The sequence below is a fragment of the Oxyura jamaicensis genome, chromosome 1, assembly GCF_011077185.1.
Source record: "Oxyura jamaicensis isolate SHBP4307 breed ruddy duck chromosome 1, BPBGC_Ojam_1.0, whole genome shotgun sequence".
Classification (NCBI taxonomy): Eukaryota; Metazoa; Chordata; class Aves; order Anseriformes; family Anatidae; genus Oxyura; species Oxyura jamaicensis.
This window is the reverse complement of record NC_048893.1, coordinates 27470328-27492432: the sequence shown is the minus strand read 5'-3', so window position 1 is coordinate 27492432 and position 22105 is coordinate 27470328. Positions and strand designations below refer to the sequence as shown.

Sequence of the window (22105 nt, the reverse complement as noted above, 5' to 3'; positions counted from 1 at the left end):
GTCTATGTAGTCAGTTAAGTTATTGTCTATGTAGTCAGTAGTTAGTTAATGATTGCTGTGTTTTTAAAAAGGACACTTTTAATTTGATGTAAATAGTAAGTCTTTCCAAGGTCTGATACAAACTTTTTATTTTCATTTATTTTTAATTAAATGTCTGTTTTTAAATTTACTCTGATTTACTTGTGAATGGAGAAGGAACCCTTTATGTAGGAACAGTATGAGAATCTGGGAGAATTAAAAATGGCAGAATATATTATTTTGCAATTTAAATATATAAATTTCCAATATTCTCCTATGCAGGCTTTTGTATTGATAAGTACATCAATGTGGTAGTCTCAGGATCGCATTAGTTTCTGAATAAAGTTGTCAGATTGCTAGAAGACTTTATGGGAAGGGTCTACCAAAAAGAAAGTTTAGCTGTTGTCTCCATATTTCTCCAACATACTAAATTTATACACCCCATAGAAGGACTGAGTGAACAAGTCTGTGAGAAGTTGGACAATGGGTAGGAATTTTAATATAAACAAAGGCTTTTTATGAGCAAAATTAAAATTGCAAATGACTTAAAAGTACTACCTGGTGATGTGTGGTTACTGGCACCCTGGGACACTGCATTGTCAATGTTCAGACACTTGAAAAAGAGTATGCTTAGGTAGCAGAGAAGGATCTATCATTCAGTAGGCTTTTCAGCAAGCTGAGGTGTGCGGTTACCCATGTACTGCGGCACTGCGGCTGTTTCTCTTCCATTTGGAGTGGTGGTTCCAACATTTCAACAGAGCCAGTAGTAAGCTTTGCTTATTTTCTGTTCTCAGTCTGATTAATAGAAGTGATTCTCCATTAAAAAACAAACAAACAAACAAAAACCTTCATGGAATACAAAAGAGAGAAATAGAAAAACATCAAAACAACCAACATTTTCTAGTTTAATGTCTGTCATCAGACTTTTCCCCAGAGATGGTCTTCCTTTCCAGTGTTCCTATTCCATATGAGGAAAAACTATCCTAGATGTTAAGAGAATGTGTTTCCATGGTAGGTGAGAATGGGGACTGAATTGCCACATATATGCATCTCAACACTGTCCTTTTTGTGCCAATGGAAAGAGAAGATGTTCCCATTCTGCTCTGTGCTGGGATAAAGAGGGAGAGGAGCAGTAAGGGTGGAAAGAGTGTCTGTCCTATGCAAAGAGACAGAGGTCATTTTCTAAATTGAGTTGTGTCTCAGGTTAAAAAGTAGTATGTTTGTATTTAATGAGTGTATTCTTTCCAAACCAGGAGACTGATGAGAAATCTCTTCACAGATTTCAAGTATAAAGTTATTTGCCTCCAAGCAGCATTGTGGCACTGATTCTTAAAGAATTAAATTTCCCATTCTGAAACTATTTTAGGTAGAAAGAAAAATAATGGATTATTGAAAATTTCTAGATTTATTGAGATCTTTTAATACAGTTTTATATGTGAAAGTGCAGGTGTGATGTTTGTATGCGTGTAGAATGCCATTGTTTGTCCCTCAACTGTTTTCAGGCTATGCTGTAAGGTATTATGAGAATAATGAATAACCAAGAATGATGGGAGAAAAAAAAAAAAAAAGAAAGAGAGAGAAAAAAAAAGAGATTTTTTGTGTATACTTGCCTTTGGGTCAAAGGCCAGAATTTTCTTGGGTCCCTTGCAGTTTTAATTTGTTTTTCAGGAAAAAAAAATGGTTACTTCACAGAATTCTTCATGAAAACCAGTTTTCTAAACTTGTTTCTCTGATCAGATGTTATAATTTAAATTGGTTTAAATTATCATACATGGCTTTTAAAGATAGAAATTGAGATCTGATTTGGCTGTGCATTGACAGCGTAAGCTTGGGACTCATAGCCTGCCATGACAGAACCCAATGACAGGGTGGATATTTTACTTTGGCAATACTCCCTAGTGATGATATATTAATATTCTTTTACTCCATCTGATTTTTTTTTTCCTGTTTAATATGGTAAACATATGTAATTCACTTCTCCATATGAATAGAATTTTATCTTGTAGCATAAAATCCTGTCATTGCTTTCTCAAAAGCACTTAGAAAATATTAAGTAATCATGAGGGTTATTGCTAATTGCAATGGCTTTAATTTGTCACTTTAAATGTTCTAATTATTTCTTCATGAGGTTATCAGCAAACTCTTAAATAGGACCTCACTGCAAATTAGGCCCTTGGGCCAGGTTATTTATTTTGACCCAAGCTTCAATTGAATATTATGATTAAAAATAGCTCAAGAATAAATACATTTTAATAATGCTTTTTAAAACTGGAAAAGTTAGCATCTAAGCAAAATTTAAGAGTAACAATCACATCTTGTTATATTAATGGAACTACTGTCACATTTTCTTGAAGCTGTGGATGTTACACATACGGTAATTTTCAAGTTGAAAATAGCACTTCCCAACCACCTTTTGAAAAGTTCATGCTAAACGTGTTGTTGTATGAAACTAAGTGACCTTCAATAGTCTTGAGAGACTGAGTAGAGTTCTTTTGAAGTTCAGTTTGTTCAGTAAAATTGTAGGAGAGAGGGAGCAGAACTGAAAATAGTTGGAAAATATTTTTTTTTCTTGGTGGGGTTTGGCAAGTCCTTCTCTCTTAGGCACACCACAGTGAATTTGGGTTATCCAGCATCCCACTTGTTACTTATACCAAATATGAGTAAGGGACAGAGCCTTAACTGTTCCTAGAGAAGAAGAAGATTGTTTCTAGAAGAGAGATCCTCCACTGGGAAAGAAGGCTCACTCCTGGAAGTAGTGTTTCTGCCAGAGTGCAGTATGTCCTGGGATATTGTTAGGCAGGCACAGGAAGAAGATCCTTGGTCTCTCATTTTAACAGGCACCACATCTGTGTCACCGGAGACCAAGGAAGGGGTGAGCCCTGCTATGTGCCCCGTGTGAGGCTGCGTGCTGGGTGAGAGCGTGGTGAGGGGCTGAGCACTGCCAGTGCAGTGCTGTGTGTTTGCACATACCTATCTATGTCTTGGCATTGCCAGGATGGTCTGGAGGAGCTCTACAGAGCTCCACAGGTCAAACTGTGTTTCGTGTTATGAAACATAACTATGTATTGACTGAAACAAGAGAAGCTATAGCTGTGCAGGTCCATTCTTTCTCCATACTCTGTGAAAAATACTTTGTTTTGTGCATGACTTCAGTCTGATTTTACACAAGGTCTTTGGTTTGGCAATTATTTCCTTTACACTCTTGGGGGAGGGATAAGTTGGTCTGCTGAAAACTGAGAAGGGACCTTTATCTAGTCCTCATTTACACTGTGAAGTTTTTGAGGGGAAAATGTAGTCTCTAGATGTATGTGATTTGAGTTTGCTGAGCAAAGCAATATTCAGCTTCAAGCTAAGTTCTCTGTTAAAAAAGTTTGCATACAAAAGCAGTGGTTAGTGCGTCCAGAATTGCCTTCAGAAGCAGCACCTCTTCAAGCAGGCTTTTTTATTTTTTTTATTTTTTCTCACAGAGCAGTTCTGACGTGTGGGCTGCCTGATTTGGACTTTTCCTTCCTGACTCTGTCCACTTAGGTGGCTTACCTTCCTCCTGCACCATTGCAAACACTGCTCTGCTCAGGCTTACCTCTCCAACCTCTCCTTCGTGCCCTGAGGGCATTTATCTACCTCCCCTGAATATGTGAAAAGTTCAGTGAAAGGGAAGACAGTTTTACATATACATGCTGATAGAGAAGAAACTTTCTCAGCTGTTTACCATTTATAAGATACATAGCTTTTTACGGATATGTTTCTATAATTTGTAGACAGATAAAAGCTTGCATTTTTATGGATTTTTTTTTTTTTTAATATATTTTGGGTTCTAAATTGAACAAGTTTGTGTAATTTTTCAAGCACATGGGCTAAGACGGTAAATCTCACCTGATGCTGAAATGTTAAGGGAAAAAAAATCCTTTGATTCTGCAGCCTGTCCCACAAGCCAGATTTGCTGTGGAAGGACTGACTTAAAGAATTATGCTACATTTTTTTTGCCATAATTTTGCCTTAAGAAATCCTGATATTTGCTTGCTTGCTTAACTAATGGACGATTAACCTGGAATCTGTTCTGTCACAGCCACTTGTGTTGCAGCATTTGCCCATCCTTCATTTGTAGAAATTTGACCTTTAAAATAGCTTCTGGCTCTCTTAAGATGTTATTTTTTTAAGGAAGGATCCAGTTTGCTAAGTGATCAGCTCAGTGACTTTTTTCTGATTTCACTTCTCTCTGCACAACCAACTAAAAATTTTTGGTGCCGTTGTTTGGTTTCTGGGTGATAGAAGGTTCATGTATAGTTCACTCTTTGCTGCATCTCTCTGGTGCTGCATGTCGCAGGGGCTGAGAAGTGCTGCCTGCTATGACTGCCTTGTCAGCATCTGTGCTTATCATTCTATCTCACCTGGCTGCCCCACATATTTTTCAGCAGTAGCTTCATAGTTACTAAGCCCTTAATAAAACTGCTGAAAGGCAAGCATAAAGTCAGTTTCTGTAGAACATACTTGACCATTTCCTTGTTGAAGAAGTTCTCTCCTAACATTAAGGCTTGTTTTAGTTCTGTTGTAGCTGGATAATTTTAAAGCAAATTTGAGAGAACTTGATAAAAATTTTCAATAATTTGGTTTCTGATATAGAATCTTACTTTCCGTTTTCACTTAAATCTCTTCCTGTAATCTTCTCAATTTTAAGTTTGCTCAAAGCTACAGATAGGCCACCTATTATAAGAGAAGGCATGACCATTCCTGTGATCTCCTGTCCTCTTGAAAATATTTGTTCATTAGCTTTTCCTTTCTGCAACTGTCAAGAACAACCCATAGCAAAAAGCGTCAAACTTAATGTTTCATCACTGTATCCACATAACAGTAATCTACCGCTAATTTACAAAGTTGTTACCTCTTTTAGCAGTGAAGGTAAGTTATGAACCGGTTTACATAGTATCTGCTTCCAGCCATAAAAGAGACAAATTGTCAGTGTAGTTAGGGGAGGTTCCATGACCACAGCCCTGCAACACACACACAGTGGCTAAGTCATTTATTAAACCTCCTAGTTTTCTTAGTCTGACAACTTTTGCATGGACCAAGCTCATTTTAGCAATAAAAAGAACACAATATTTCCATTGCTTACTGTGCTTACTTTGTACCCTGTCATACCTGGGTCATTGCCCCATGAAGGCAGATCTTTAGTGTAGTATCTTCTGCATCTTGCAAAGTGTTTTTATTTGGTAGTGTTCATGTTTTAAAAAGATAGGTGAGTTGGGTTGCTAAGTACTATCTTTTAAAGGTGGCTAATATAGCGTAAAATCAGTCATAAGTTTTTTATCGTTTGGAGGTTTATTCAGTTATCATGTTTATGAGAGATTTACACGAGTAACTGTGCAGCACTGAGAAAACATCATGATGTAAGGAGACATCAGCACTTTTACCCAGACTGTCCTTTGGTTACAGCATTGAACCTAGTATCAATACTTCTCTTCACTAGCAAGAGGGACAACTCCAAACTCCCACATGCAGAATTAACCCATATGCAAATTTAATCATAAAACAGGAAATAAAATTGGAAGGAGCATTAGTCTTTGATTCTGATGTTTCACCTACTGATGCTCAGTGCAGGTTTTGAACCAGGAGGTTCAATCATCACCACCGTCTATATTAATGTGACTGATCTACTCTTCATGGTTCAGCTCCTTGTGCACAATGGAGTTGATATTTGGATGATGTTTAATGTTTATGTACATTTGTGTGTATTGCCTTACTGTGTCACAGGAAAACTGCTGTTAGTCTGGATAACTTTACTTCTGTTTAGTTCTTAGTGCAGTGCTTGCCTCTGTCCTGTCATATTACTAGTTTGCATGATTCAATTGCATTTTAGGATCTTCACAGTCACTTTGAGATATAATCTTGTTGGTTCTTTTCTCACTTATGACTTCTTCACTGCCCTTTTCAGTGTATCTGCTTTCTCCCGTTTCATGCTTCATCCTGGAATTTTCCAAGACCATGTCCTCAGACTTTTGCTCTTTTTGTTTTGTTCTTGGTTTTTAGGTGAGTTAGCCACTTGCATTGTTCTTACTGTTATGACTATACAGATTGCTTGTAAACCTTTCTTTCCACCAGTGTTACCACTCCTTCCATCTAATCCTGTGTCTCAGGTTGGATCTTTAACATGATGTCTTTTAATTATCTTATCATTTCAAAACAGAACTCTATCCACTTCTCTCCTTTTCTGTCACAAATGACAAGAACATTATCCTTCTTGTCACTCAGATTCAGTGACTCAAGGTTATTTTTTACTCTTACTTTCTTCATGCTTCATACATCCTGACCAGAACCAGCTTTTGCACCTTTTTTCCCCCTAATATTTCAGATCTGCTTTATTTTTTTTCCTTCCACACCTCTGTTAAATTTCACATTCAGATCTTCTTGACTCAGTCCTAACTTTTGCGGTTTCTTTTGATTCTTTTTTGTTGTTTTGCAAATCAGAGGTTGTCTCCCTTCAAGCAAAATGTAGTCAGTGAATGCCTTCTTTCAGCCTGCTTACATTTTTGTATCCCTTCCTATTTTATATTCTTCTTAAGGTCTCAGTCTCATATTAAAGCTACCTCTTATTACTCACAAGTCTTTACAGGGGTACTTTCCAAATGTGGTGAGGAGTCTGGTGGCAGATTGTGAGGGTGTGGGAAATAGTCTATGAAACCAAATGAAGTATCAATGCTACATTGCTTTTCTTTGAAAAAGTTTGTTAGTGATGACCCAAATCTCTTGGAATGGGTCTTTCAACCTTGTCATTCAGTGTTTAATTTCTATCATCAAGTTTTATGTCATGACTGTTCATTCTGCTTTTCAAGTGTTGCAAAGTGCTTGTCCACACATTTGAAAACAATTTCTCTCACACATATTTTCTGAAGCCTTGCGCTCATGAAGGAACCTCAGGCACTCATCAGCAAAGCTTCTGCTGCATTTGCTCCTGCATCCTTCTCATAAGCCCACTTTTGCCTTCTTGCATTCATAAATCAATAGTTTCCATATACATAAGTTGCTTCTATTGTCACCTTTTATGTAGCAATTTTGCAGTGGTTTGTCCTTAAATGATAGGTTCCTTTAGCCACAGTCTATCCTTTAAAACATCTGTAAAGGATCCTGCAATAGTGAGACTGAATTACGCAAAAATGCAATAAATTCATTTTGCCAATCTTTTGTGCATTCTGAGTCTTCGTCATTCCACTCCAGCTTCCATTAAGGCATGACTTTTTCTGTTGAAAGGAGAAATATACAGCCTGCCTGTGAGGCCACTATTAATTCCACACTATCTCTCTTTTATAGTGCAGCTGGCACCCTACCCTCGGGAGAACAAGCTCATCACTTCTACCACATGCTTGTTCTCTACCAGTTCAGGCAGCAGGAATCCTAAGTTAGCTATCAAATATTGGTCTTGCTTATGGCGGCACAGAGCTTTCTACAATGCCTCTGGGCCAGCTGAAAATAATTTCTAGCACAGTTAGAGTGAAACTACGACAGTGTAACATCCAAAGACATGCAAGTCCTGAGGAGGGTGGCGTTCTGTGTTTGCTCCAGTAATGAACAATGATTTACAAAATCAGTAAAATAAAAATATTACAGATTTAATTAAGCTTCTTAAAGTATAGTACCCTTTCTTCTGGGTGAGAAGTAATAAAGGTATAATTGGTTGTAGAATAAATTATATTTCTGCCTTGTCGGACATTTCCTATATTTCCAATATTGAATTGATTCAACTTCAATTATTTTTGTTTCAGTAATGTTGTTCATATGTGTGTCCATGTTAATATCATATAGACTTCCATATATACATCTGCATGCATGCTGCAAATACTACCAAAGATTTCCAATCTATTGTTTATCAGAAAGACAAAAGAATTAGCCATAAGCAGCCAGACTGAGGCATATCATTGTAGGCAGAAAGTAGTATAGATTATTACCTTATTTCTAATATGATGTTCCTTCATATTTGTTTTAGCCATCTGTGAGAAGTTGGTTGCAGAAAAGGAATATTTTTCAATAAATGTCTTTGTTCTTCAAACAATTAACAATATTTTAGGTAATACTGTCCAAGAGCAGTGGGTCTGTATGTGCTTATACCTATCTTTGTTGCACTTTCCTGTCCTTAAGCTTAGATGGAAGTACCAAAAGGGTTCCTTTGTATTCTCAGTATAACTCTGCATATTTTCGTAGCATAATTTTTTTCACTTTGTAAAGTTCTGTTCAACTGAGTATATGTCATAGGCAATTCTTCCTGGTATGATTCACATTTCATTAAGTTACTAAACTTACTGTCTGCTTTTGAGGAATTTTGAAGAGTGGAAATGCTGCCTTCTTTTTAGTCTTAGTCTGCTGCCAAGCTGTACTTTAAACTTTCCTGTCATCCTACTACCATAAAAAATGGCATCCTACTACCATAAAAAAAAAAAAAAAAAGAAATCTAGCTCTCTCATTAGGTTGATGGCTTTTTCTGTAAGCATCCAGCAGTGATAGAGTTTATATATTTTTTATATTTTCTATAAGTAAAGTAGCAAGTGTTGCAATACAGAAGAGTGGAATTTTTGGCCTCCAGTTGGACATGATAGGGTCTTTCTCCTTTCTTAAAGCTGCTACTTGTCCCCAGCTGAGTTAATCTCACTGGAGGACCAGACTCTGTCCAGAAAGGACTTATCTCCCTTTTTGGATCCTGTTTCTTAGTAGACAATGCTATGCACCACATGAGGCCTTTGCAATTCATGGCTGTCCCACCCTGCTCTGTCCCTTTTCTGGGCACCAGGCTGGGCTTGGTGGGGTGGGATCCTAGCTCTTTCCCTCTGAACCTTCTGGAGTAGGGGCTGATGCAGGCATAGACTGAAGAGGAGGGGAAAGGAGGAAGGGCTGAAGACAGAGGGAAAGAGGACATAGTTCCAACAGCAAATTGTTGGCATGGTCCAGGCCACTGCAGGGAATGCAGGGCAGTACAGAGGACTGGCCAGAATCAGGTGGATTTTGCTGCGCAATGTTGTTTAATGTGTAAAGACACAACCTAAATTAATGTATTTGGATACATATAGGATAAAGATACTCCTGTGTAACTAGTGTATCGCCCTTTACTAACATCTGTCCAGTACAAAAGGCAGCATGATCTTCTTGCTTCATGGAGGTCATCACGTATTTGTGAACCAAGAAGAGCTGTTGGACGTTTGCATGTTATAAATTTGGTTATGGTCAGAGGTTAGACATTGAGTGTTCTATCAGCTGTTGATCCCTTTGCTTCTCAGTTACTTTTATGACATGGTGATATGGAGTAATTACACAGTATTATTTTTTGATAATAGTTTTAATCACCATTTTGACAAAATACCTTAAATCTGCATCTGGAAAGTGTGTTTTCCTCATGCGAAGAACAGCCTTTCTTTTAAAATAATGGAATAGGTCCAAATTCCACTTATGAAGTAAACCCCCTTTGACTGTATCCACGTTTCATTACAGTGGCATGCAGTATTGCAATTTGAAGCTCAGTGAATGTTTCTCCTCCTCCATATAGCTTAAATTCTGTGAGCTGTGGGCTCTAGTAGTTCATTACTGGCAGCTCTAGTCATTTAGTGGTGGTACTTCGCTTTTGCAACATTCTTAAACAGAAACAAATTTACTGCAAAGAATCCTGGTTCTAGAAATTTTAAAAGCAGAGATTCCCAGGCATCTGTTATATCTTTTGTTTGTTTATTTATATTTTGTTTATTCATTCATTCATTTATTTATTTTAAGTTTTAAAAGTTGAATATATACAATGTTATTACCTTTCATTCCCAGTAACATTTTAAATTAAAATGTCGTAGATGTCATTATTATGTTTAACTTAAGCATTTTCTGCATTTCTGGAAGTTCTCAGTCTTATTTTTTTGTAAAGCATCTCTTGTGTCAGCCTTTTAGTTTTTTAAATATTACTTTTGGTAAGTTCTTATTTCATTGGCAATCCTTGTCTATACAGTAGCAAAGTCATTTCTTAAATTGTTACTTTGCTTTGCTTTCTTTGTTCTAAAACATGAAAAATATACACAGTCATTATTTGTTATAATAAGAACATACTGATTAAATAAAACTCCAGTTAAGATTCCATGAAATAGCAAAAGGACTTGGATGTTTGTGTAGAATGAGAGATTTGAAGTTCTTTGCTCAAAACTTACTGAATTTACTAAAAGTATCAAATGGCATATTTACAAGTTTATATGTTAAATTATGATGTTATAGCTATTCTTGAAAAAATTTGGTGCTGTTTTTGGAGCAATGAGTAATGTATGGGGAGCTAAGTAAAATGGTAGTGATATGGATTAACAGTAAGATTGTAGGATTTCTAACTGTAGACTGAAGTTCATTCCTTTCTGAAATCATTGGTGTGTGCGTGTGTGTATTTGTGCGAATGCTTGTGTCTGCTTAAAACTGGAAGGCTTTATTTATTTATTTCACTTTCTTTTCTTTTCTGCTTTTCATATAGAAAATAAAAAAAGGCCCTTTGGACTTGAAGGAAAGACCCCAAGCAGCATTCTGATTTGCCTCACTCAGAGTCCCTACTGTATTTATTTTCCTGAAGCTTTTTTCCTTCCTTTCTTTTTTTTAATAAACACTTATAAAACTATATTGCTTGAAGTTGCTATCCAGCTGAAATACCTGTGAAAATCTTACCTGCCTTGAGTACCTATGTTCCGTTGCTCCTCTGTTCATTTCTTTCCTGCTTTTTTTTGGTAGTGTTATATTTTCCCCATCCTATAATCTTTTCTATATTTGTTGAAAAAAAAATCATCTTGAAGGTTATATTCAGCTTCATTTATTATGCAGTTTGTTATAAGTAACTTGGGACTCTGCAATAAGTAATGGCTGAGTTTCAGGCCAGGTGTAATATAGAGCACTAATATTCTTGCTAGTAACAATAAGACCTCATCAGAAAGTTTATTGACATCTGGATGAGTGACAAAATAGTTGTTCTAAGATACCAGTTTTGGAACTGTGTGAACTGGCTACTTCTAGGCTGAGCCTCAACGTGATTAAAAAAGAGATAGGATCAAAGGTACTGATATGTGGAGCATGAGATATTTGGTAAAGGTATATAGGAGGATGGAGGATGAGATAGTTTATACGGGCATAGCTGTAAAGTGGAAATTACATGGGAAGTGTTACGTGGCAGATGAGATTTAATCCTGAAGAAGGCCATCAACTGGGGAGTAACCATTCTGCATAGAAAAGCCTCAAATTTCTCTTCTAACAATATTGTTTGAATAGCCATAAGCTATTATATAGCCATATAGCCAAGCCATATAGCCATATAGCCAAGCTATTATAGCCATAAGCTATTCAGCCAATATTGTCTGAATAGCCATAAACAACTGAGATCAAACGTTGCAAAAATGTTTTGAAGTGGGGGTAAAAATAGTTGTGGATGCATGTCCCAAAATTAAAAAAAAAAAAAAGTGGTTTTTTTTTTGTTTGTTTGTTTGTTTGTTTGTTTGTTTGTTTTAGCAAAACCTACCGGTTTTACTGGTGATCTGGCTGGTTATGATATTTGCTGATATTAGTAGTGCCTGTAGTGCCTCAGCCAGCTAGGCTTTACCTAACTGAAGTCTCACATAGCTGTTAGGATGCCTTTCTGTTTCCTGCCCAGGGTAGGGCATGGAGTGCAGGAGGATGTAATGCTATAGTGCTTAGGAAGTAATTTCCACAATTCATTTTGTTCCATTTTTTAGGTCTGAAAATAAGACCTCCTTGCAAAACCTCAGAATCCTAAAAATCACAGTTATTGGAAAAAAGGTGGTAGCAAATGTCCATTTGGTCCTCACTTTTCTTTGTTTTTGTGTTTTAAAAAGCTTTTAGTTGTTAGTCCATTCTTCATGCATTGATACTCTTTAAAATGCTTTTATACCATTAGTCTTTCTAACTATTTTCATGAGCAAGCTGTACTAATACTGCCTTTTGCATCCTCACCTGGTTAATTATTGTTATTCAAAGATAAGCTGATTGTCATTTAGATGACAAATGATCTGTGCCATCAGTCAGTTTCCAGTTGTGTGTTTTCATGTCTTCATTAAGCTCAACTCCTTTTTCTTTTTGTTGCATTTTTTTGTAATTCCTGCAGGTTTTTTTTTTTTTTTTTTTTTTAATCTAAAGATTTCTGGTTTGATCAGTCTTCAAAATCTTTTAAAATATAGATAAATAATTTTGCCACGGAACTTTTGTTCCTCCTGCCCTAAGAAGCATTTGTAGGAGCACTATTGATGATAGGACTGCATCCTCTCCAAATATATCTTTTAGACTGTCTTTTATCAATGGCTTATTTTTCTTTAAAGCTTCAAAAGTAATCTTAAATATCTTTCATTCAGTTTTGAAGTTTTCAGTATATTACACATTATTGTAATATCTTTTCTTGTTGTTACTTGTTGTTATGTATGTGTAGTGGTTATTTCACACTGAAAGACACCTAAACTCCATCACGCCACTCTCTCACTTCTCATAAAGACGGGGAGAGTAAATACAGTGAAAAAAGACTCATTGGTTGAGATAAGGACAGGGAGATCAGCAATTACAATAATGGGCAAAACAGACTCAGCATGTGGGGGATTTATATAATTTATAGCCTATTGATAATAGATTACAGCAGTGAGAACTAAAATCAAACTAAAAACATCTTCCCCCCCATTCACCCTCTTCGATGTCCTCCCCCCAAGCAGAGCAGGGGAACTGGGAATGAGGGCTGCTGTCAGTCCATGATGCTTCGTTGCTGCCACACCTTCATGGTCCCTCTCTTCCCCTGCTCCATGTGGGGTCCCTCCCACGGGATGCCGTCCTTCCCGAGCTGAGCCTTCGGGCGCTGCACACAGGCAGCAGCAGCTCTTCAAGAACTGCTCCCACATGGCTCCATACCACGGGGTCCATCTCCCAGGAGCAAACTGCTCCAGCACAGGTCCCCCACAGGCGGCAGCTCCCCCCAGACCCCCTGCTCCTGTGTGGGCTCCTCTCCACGGGCTGCAGCTCCAGCTCGGGGTCTGCTCCTGCGGGGGCTCTCCATGGGCCACAGCCTCCTCCAGGCCACATCCACCTGCTCCACCAGGGGCTCCTCCACGGGCTGCAGTGTGGAGATATGCTCCATGTGGGACCCATGGGCTGCAGGGGGACAGCCTGCTCTACCAGGGGCCTCTCCACAGGCCACAGGGGAACTTCTGCTGCATGCATGGAGCACCTCCTGCCCTCCTGCTGCACTGTCTGATGGGCTGGTTCTCTCACCTCTTTTCACTCCTCACTCTCCCAGCCGCTGTGTTACAGCAGTTTGTTTGTTGTTTTAGTTTGTTTTTCCATGTTTCCTAAATCTGCTCTCCCAGAGGCCCAGCCAGCGTCGCTCACTGGCTCAGCTCTGGCCAGCAGTGGGTCCCTTTTGGAGCCAGCTGGAGCTGGCTCTGATCTGACCTGGAGGAGCTGCTGGGCTCTGCTCACAGAGGCCACGCCTGCAGCTCCCTACTACCAAAACTTTGCCACATAAACCTAATACAGTATGTTCTGTCTAAAATACTATATATACTTATTTAAATAACTTGGATTTAACCAAAATTGGAAAGGAATGTACTTATTCACACCTGTATATTGTCTATTTAAAACCAATTCAAACAATCTCCATACAAGACAGTCAAACAACTTTTGTATTCCAACTTAAAGCTGTATGTCAGTGCGGTGTCAGCATGAAGTTGTACTGTCGGAGTGATAAGAAGTGACAGATGTGTGGGGAAAAGACTGTTTCTGTGGGGAAACAGACATTTTTGATGAGCTGTATTGAGCTATAAATATTTCATATTGTTATTTACCATTTACTATTTGAAAAGATGACACCTGTATTTTTAATGTATTTGGTTAGAATTTAGTGGTAAGTCAAGTCCTGATTAATTGAACTGACTTTATGGATATGCGTTGCAAATATATAAAGATGAGGACTAGAGAATCAATACAAAATTTTACAGGATGCGTTTTTAGTCAGACAGTGCTTTAAACTAGGCAGATGTAAGCATTAATGGTTACACAAACACATTTGTTTATATACCAGATGTAAGGTTTGTAATACAAATGCAAAACATGTTTTAAAGCTTAATACCAGAACATCTGTTCAAGTATCTGAGTTGTTAGATGTGCATGGAAGACCTGTATTTGGATAATTTCTACTTTTATGGAGGCATTTGACATTGAGGACGTATCTCCTAATAGAGAGCCTTTCATCCTGTAACAGTGTTTCAGTGCAGCACTACTAAAAAAAATCAGTGATAACAGCGGGGAGTAGTGTATCTGCAACAGCTACGTAAACTGAGCAAAAAGGGAGACAGCACATATTCTCATCTTTTAGCCTTCCTTCCACCCCACCAATGCTACCTGTTGGGAAGCCTTCTAAAGGTGGCATTGGGATAGTCTTTTACTACCGCAAAAGTCTTGCTGCATTTTCATGTGCTGTCCTGGTACACCTCTGAGCAGCCCTGGCAATGCGGTGCTGTGATGGCCTAGCAGAGAATAAAGAAAAAACTCATACTATCAGAGATAATAAGCAGATGGTTTTCTGTGCTGGAAGCAGTAAACACATTGCTTGTTATGTGAAGATCTCTTTTTTTTTTTTTTTTTTTTTAAGTAAAGATGCCACAGGAAAGAAGTGTAAAGATCAAAAGTCTCATATTAACAGAGATGTGAAAGAAGTATTTTATTGCCTTCTCAACTTTTTAAAAGGAAACACAACTTCAGTTGTTGCTATTTTGAAGCGTCTATTTGCAAGGAAAAATAGTGTCTTTTAACAGCCTAATTCTAGGCTAGGAGACTGGTTTACATAAACTCTGTTAATAATCTCTGGAGATAGACTCCTTCAGAAAGCAGTTCAGACCACTGTAGGGGTCTGTGGTAAGTCTCTTCAGAAAAGTCTTTTTTTTTTTTTTTTTTTTTTTTTCCACTTTCAGTAGTCTGGTAGTCTGGTTAGAGAATTCTTTTGTTAAAATAATGATCTGGGGGCCAACATAAGAGTTTTACTAGAGATACTTCTAGTCAGAAATCATTTTAAACCAGGCTGACGATACTAGTTCATGCTGAAGAATGTTCTTGGTGCTGTGAATTTTCTTGAAAGTAATTGGAAAAAATCTTTGCATACCATGATTTCAACATGATTTTAGCCATGCTGCGATTATCACTTGAGGATGAACGCTTGTCATTTTTGTGAATTTGGTCAATATAATACTTGTTTCAATTCATGTTGTCTGCTTACCGTTATGAAGCAGTATTTTTCTATAGAAATTTATAGGAATTTTCCCTGGTTGTATTTGGAAAACAGCAGGAAATGATGTGGAGAACTAAAACACTGTGCCCCATAGCCAGGCAATGGAAACTTCACTGTAATGTTTTTATCAGATACTGGATCCTAAATATTTAATTACTGTGAACATTATTATTTCTATTTAAGCATTGTATTAGTTCCTAAAAGATGCTTCACATCTGTAAATACTCTGCTGAGCCATAACTAGACAGTGCTGAACAGTAATATTTTTTGTTACTGAAAATAGAACTGCTATACTGAGAGCAATCTCAGCTAGGTTTTGATTACAAGTTAATCTTTTTTTTTTTTTCCACCCAAAATAATGTTCTTAATTTGGTTCTCAGTAGTTTACAAACAGGCAGCAAGTCTAATGCTCAGCTGAGACAAAACCTTGTGGCTTGTGTAGTTAGACCTCTGGTCCTTCTCATGTAGTTAGACCTCTGATCCTTCTTGTGCTGGATACTGCTTTCACAATACAGGGACCTAATACAGTACAATGTAGTCTGCCACTACTTGAATGACAGTCGAGGTTTGTAATTCTAGCACCTGGCTTTTAAGCACAGTTTACAATTGTAGCAGTAGATTTTTTTGAATTGATGTCAATATTTTCAAATATTGATAAACTGTTAGCATTCAAGAACTTTTTGTGTATAATTACAGTAAAAGGAAGACTTCAGTTCAACTATCTTTACTCAAATATGTTAAATGTCTACAAAAAAATAAAGTGAGCACCCATACTGAAAAAAAAAAATATTCAAAAAGCCAACAATTTCTTTTTCAATTTTCTGACAATAGAGGACTTTTGTCTGGGGTCCAACATAATCCTCCAAACCTGTTTTCCAGGCAATGGTGCCCTGACATGCCTCACCCGCATGCTTTTTTTTCCCCTTTTTCTTTTTTTTTTTTTCTTCACTACAGTACTCAGATAAGGTTTATTATGTCCTTTACCTAACTGCTGTCTATATTGTGCAGACAGTATCTTAGCACTCGTTCAGTTTCCCTACTGTTTTCACATCCTGCATGCTCATACTGTAGCATAAGGAGATAATTGAACTCATGTTGCACCACGTTTTGTGTGCAGCTTTTTCTAAATGCTTTGTGTGCCTCTTCTGTTGAGATAAGTCTCAATTTTCTTCCTCCCTAATGACTACATTGAGGATTTGCTAAGAGTGCAGTGACAATGCACGTGAAAGAGCTCTCTGTATCTGACTGATGACACTTCAGCAGCTAATTGCTCATAGAATTTTACTTCATAAAATGGTTCATACACCTGTTTCACTCAGTACATTACTTTGGAAATTTACACGGTGAGTGAAGCTTTGCCAAAATGTGTGAGATATATTCTAAAAAACAAAAGCGTAATTGGAATTTATAAGGGATCTGCTCTGAGTGGTTCTTTTTTTCTCCCACCTGCAAACTTTATGAATAGTAGATCTTACTGACAGAATGTGTTTATGAAATTTTGAAGTTTTTACATTATTTTACTTCATTTGTCATTCTGAAAGATAGTTTTTGTTTTCACTGAAAATGACAGATGAAATCACTTACTTAAAAAATCATCTGATAATTGTGAAAACCTGCGAAATTGTGAAATATATTGACTTCAGTTTTTGAAAGGATATTGAGGATCACATTGGTGAGTTATTTCATAAAAAAAGAAAGAAAAGTATAAAGCAAAAAGCAAGACTACAAATTAAAAAGCAATTAAAAGACTACAAATTAAAAAGCAAGACTACAAATAAATATGCATCTGAGAGACACTTCTTCTGATAATTTTAAATTGATGTCATGTAATTTCAGCTTTCTTTGGGCATGGAATGAATAAACCAAGCAGTAACCAAGCTTGTTCAAATATGACTTTGTTTAGCTCAGTGGATACTCCAGTTAATTTAATCAATGTGCAACACAGTATGCTGATTTCAGGGATACAGACATTTGTGGGGCAGCAGCAGACAGCATAGTTTCATTTTTTACTTTATCAGAGGTACTTACATTTTGGTCCTCCTGCTGCTGCTGTTCCCATTCTTCTTAATGGTCTTTAATGGTGTTGCTGTTGCATCTGGACACACCAGCTGTGGAAGTGAGAAAGCACTGAATTTTGGGTTGTAGTGAGGTAAATACAATGGACTTTTTTTTTTGTTTTTAATTTTCTTTTTATTTTTTCTGTTGAAACATTCTTCTTCAAGATTTGTGAGTCGCTTAAGAGCCTATGTATGTTTGGCCCCAAAAAAGAGGGCACACTTCAAAGATCTCAGTCTGCAGTAGGTGGCACATAAAGTAGGTCAGGTGTAACATGTAGAGCGTGGTAGGGACAATGTGATAAAAAACTCAGGGTAATGACAAATACGCTTAGCCATTCAGTGACAGCAGGAAATAGGCAGGCAAGAATATCAGATTGTAGTACCCAGCCTGTTTCTATCAGAGTCCTGAATTAAACTTTTTAGCTTTACTGACTTCTACAGCATAGGCATAGTGACAGTCTGAGGAATAAAAACAGATTGCATAGAAAATACAAAGGACATCTAAAAGCTATTGTAATTATAGTTCACTTGCCTGTAGCTTTAGTGATCTGGAAAACCTCAGTTTTAACATGTGTACTAATGGTGCAACAAAATACCTAAACAAACGTTGCATGAAACATACAGTGAAAAAGGGTGGTTTTCTAGCACAGCAACACTTACATCTACCAATTTCCATACAATGCATCTTGTAACCTCCAGAAATTTATCTGGCTGCTCCTTGAATATTGTTAGTTCTTTCCGTGTCAGTCCTCTCCTTCCTCCACCACAATAGCTTACAGACCTTAAAGTCTGTAAACTCCTAGCTCCCAGGAGGTGGGAAAAGCAGTAAGAACTTCAAAAGGACTGTGGTAATATTAATAGTAGTAGCTTGAAATCTATAATTCTGTTCAAAATGTGAACTGTTTCAGAGATTTGAAGGAGTTCATTCTTCCTCAAAAGCAGTGAAAGGGGAAAACTGAAGTTTAGGAAGTGTCCGATAGTAGTCTTCTCTTCCTTCAGTAGTCTTCTCATTTTGAGTGTCTAATCCTGAAGGAGTTCTACTGTTGCCAGATGTCAAAGCTACTATTCAGTAATGGACTGAATGGTCTTTGTAACTATGTGAAATTTGTATGAGAATAAGAGTGAATCAAAGATGTTAAGTGAGCCAAAATACTATATTTGTGTCCCTATTCTCCCACCTTCCCTTAGCTTCTTCCATGTTCCTTATATGCCCTTTTCCGCCTCCCCAACCCATCTTTTTTCACCAATGCAGAAGGGCCTTATTGGTATAAGAATATCAGAAAACCTTCTGACATTTCTGGCTAGTCTAATCTAATGAAGGTTTTTGGAGTGTTCCAAGAAAAGTTGCTGAAAACTGTCAAGTTCTTGAGTAACTCAATACTTTCTGTATTAGAAACTAGAAAGCTTAATGTCTTTCTAATGAACACACTACGTGAGCTCTAGTGGCTCTTGTCCATTCTTATGTGCTTTGATTTTGTTGACTGCTGGGTAAATAGGCAGACAGATAATGTTTTCCTTCTTGAGAAATCGTATCGTCTTTAAAAGAAACATATCCCTGAGAAGACAAACATGCCACCTGCAGGCATAAATTCAAGAGTCTTGTTCTGTGTTTTCTTCTTTACTGAGTTTGTGTTCCCCCATCTACCGAAGACTCAAAGCCCTTAAGAGATGAAGGAAGTTTAGTAGATCACTTTAATACTTTAATAGTGCTTTTAATACTTTAATAGTGCATTTTTTTCATTTTCTATATGAAGCAAAGCACAAGTAGTGACAAATAAAGGATCTTTATATATGAAACTCTTATTAGTAGATGATATTTGTCCTTATTTTAATTGTATTACTTTATCTGTCCTTCCTCTATGCATGCTAATACTCAACCTGATTTTCTTGAGTTGTGTTGGCCTGAGTCACTAAGTTTATTATTATTTTTTATCACAGCTGCAATACCATATTTTTATTCACAATTCCTTAAAAAAAGAAAAAAAAAAAGGCTTTTACCAATGTTCTTTTCCTTTAAAGTAAGTTAAGTTGAATATTAAATCATTTTCAAATATGGGTTTGGTAAATTCTGACGTGACTGCCAGTTTTTCACATAAGAGCATTGGTTGTCCAGTAGCTTGTCCTCTAGTGTTTGTATCAGGCAGGCCTATTTTATGTGAGCTTGATTTAATTTTATTCTTTAATGTCTTTGATGTCTTTAATGGATTAGTTTTTAGGTGAAACTAAGCAGGATTTGTCCAAGAACATACTCTTCTATGCTCAGCATAGTCTGAGCTTGTTGCAAAGTGTGTATGCCTCCTTTTTGAGAACCCACTTTGTTTTCTAGAGCTAAAAATGAATATAACTCATTACTTTTTAAATGTTCTTACTGATCCCATTATTCTTTCTGTGCATTTTACAAATAGGATGTGATGTTTTGAGTATGCTTCAGGCTTCAGTAGTTTGTATAATGTTCTATTTTCTGCAGCAAAAGCATGTCAAGGTGATCTCTGTGGGTGGTTAATATTTTCTGGAGTTTATTCTTCAACCATGAAAATATGCAAAGCTGGAGAGGTTGGTGGTATGTCATATATTTAGATATAAAATATATTTTTTTCAATTTTATCTTCATTAAAGATAACAGAAAAAGTCACAAGTGTAGTAGTAAATGCTGTTTGTTCATGGGTGAACAGAGCAATTGTCACTTCTGACTTGTGTTTGTTGTTATACCGGTGAGCATTTCTTGCAGTAGCTTAGACTGTAATTTTGTGACAGTGTGGGGTAGAGGTGTCACATAAATAATGCATAAATGTAATATTTTAAAACATTATGTTCAAAATCATAACAAATCATAGACTTTGGGGGGGTTAAGTCTGCCAAATTTATTAAATGTTTGCATGTTAGCTAAAATACTCTTGGTTTGTTTGAAAGTCTTTAGGTGTTATTTTGCTTGTTTTCATATATAAGTACTTGTAAAAACAATTTTGCAAAGCAAAAATAGCAACTATATAAAATAAATGTATAAACATTGTAACAAAGTATTTGAATAGGGAGAAGTTGTTAGAAAATTGATTATTAGAGAACTGAAAGAGGAAAAAGCTGAACATAATTAATGAAGGCTTTCACTATTGTTACAGTAGTAAAAAGAAAAAAAAAATGGAAGTTCAAATACCAAGACGTCCATATACAAAAAATGAATTTTTTTTTTTAAAAAAAAAAAAAAAAAAAAAAAGGAAAAGAAATATGAAAAAAGCTAATGAGCATTTCAATAAAATGCATTTTTTTTTCAGGACTAAGCAAACATATAAGGAAATTAACTGTTAGTAAGAAATAATAATGTGCCTGCATGCTGATTGCATGCTGATAGCATGTTTAATCATTGCTTCTGTCTTCTCATTTTGTTTCCTTTAGTATGTGTCTCTGGGAAATTGTATTTCTGCTGTTTGTAGAGCATATAGGGGAAGTGAGTCTTTAGTTGTAAATGCGAACACTGAATATTTTCTAGGTGTGCCTTGCTAAGGTACAGTAAAAAGATCCAAAAGGTATCTTTTTGCTGCAGAGCAGCAGAGACTTTTTCATATCTCTTGCCTTTCCTGACAGTTTGATTTACCTCATTAAAGGGCTGGAAAAACCACACACTGCTCCTCCAAGCTCCAGATCTTTTTTCTCGATGAGAATTTCTCTCGTTTGGAGGTTAGGCTGTTTGCAGAACCTGTGAATCACTTTGCTGCATGTCTCTGGGCATCATGTGGAATATCACACTCGTTCTCCAGCAAGAGGCAAACTAAACTGAGATTTAGAAAGAGTTAATTTTTCCACAGAAGAGCTGCAAATACATCACAACCAGAGAATATCTATGCTTGGTTTTTTGGTGGTTATAATCTCTGAAAACATGGCTTTTTTAAGGACATGGATTTCAGATTCAGAAATATGAAACTAAAAAGTAGGTCTAGTGTTATACCTTGTTACTCTCCACTCAACCTCTTCCCTTTTCAAGACACCAGGACAACTACATCTTGTATCTTAGAAGAGATTTCCATTCAGCATTCTTGTCTCATCCCTTTCTCATCCCATAGATGGAATGGGAAATTTACTGTAAGCCTATCCAACAGCTTTATAGATATGAGCACTCCACAAAATTGAGTGAGAAGCTTGCAGTTTTTTGTTGGTAGTCTTTTGGAAGTCCCAGGAGTAATTCTGGTTCCTTACACATACTTACCTGTCATAGGTTCCTAATATGCTGCTGCTACTCTTAGATTGAAGTGTGGGAAGGTCACTGTAGCAGCATATATAGAGTCCTCAAAACAAATCACTTGTGTGAAACAGCTGGTTGGAGGCAGTGGCCAGTACCATCATACTCTATTCAAAGGGTTAGTTGAATTTTCTCCTTTCTTTGTGATTGAAGATAATTAAAAAGAAAAGCAAAGTTTTGTCTTGGTTAGGAATTTGATTTTACCATCAGATCTTGACTTGCTTCTTGGAGTTGGTGTGCTACTGTCTTTACATGCTGCTAGCTGCGCTAGCTAACAGCTGTTATTGGTAGCTCTCTCATTGTTGTGAGAAGATTGGAGGTATCTATTACTCACAGGAGATTCATCCTCCTCTGTTCGACAGTGGTGGATTCCTTCTGCTCCCAACCACCCCTTCTGTGTGTACTGTAGCCAAAGGTTTCATTGAGGACTCCTCCCAAGTTCTTGTTTATGCAGGGTATGTTCTGGTATTCTGGGTTTCATTTTGTTCTTTTATTATTATTATTATTATTATTATTATTATTATTATTATTATTATTATT

At 36.8% G+C, this 22105-nt stretch overlaps 1 protein-coding gene across 14 annotated transcripts in view; it reads left to right on the top strand.

Moving 5' to 3' along the window:
• The window catches only part of FOXP2 (forkhead box P2), a 438294-nt gene that overhangs the window by 93323 nt on the left and 322866 nt on the right, over positions 1-22105 (top strand). The window lies entirely within an intron of this gene.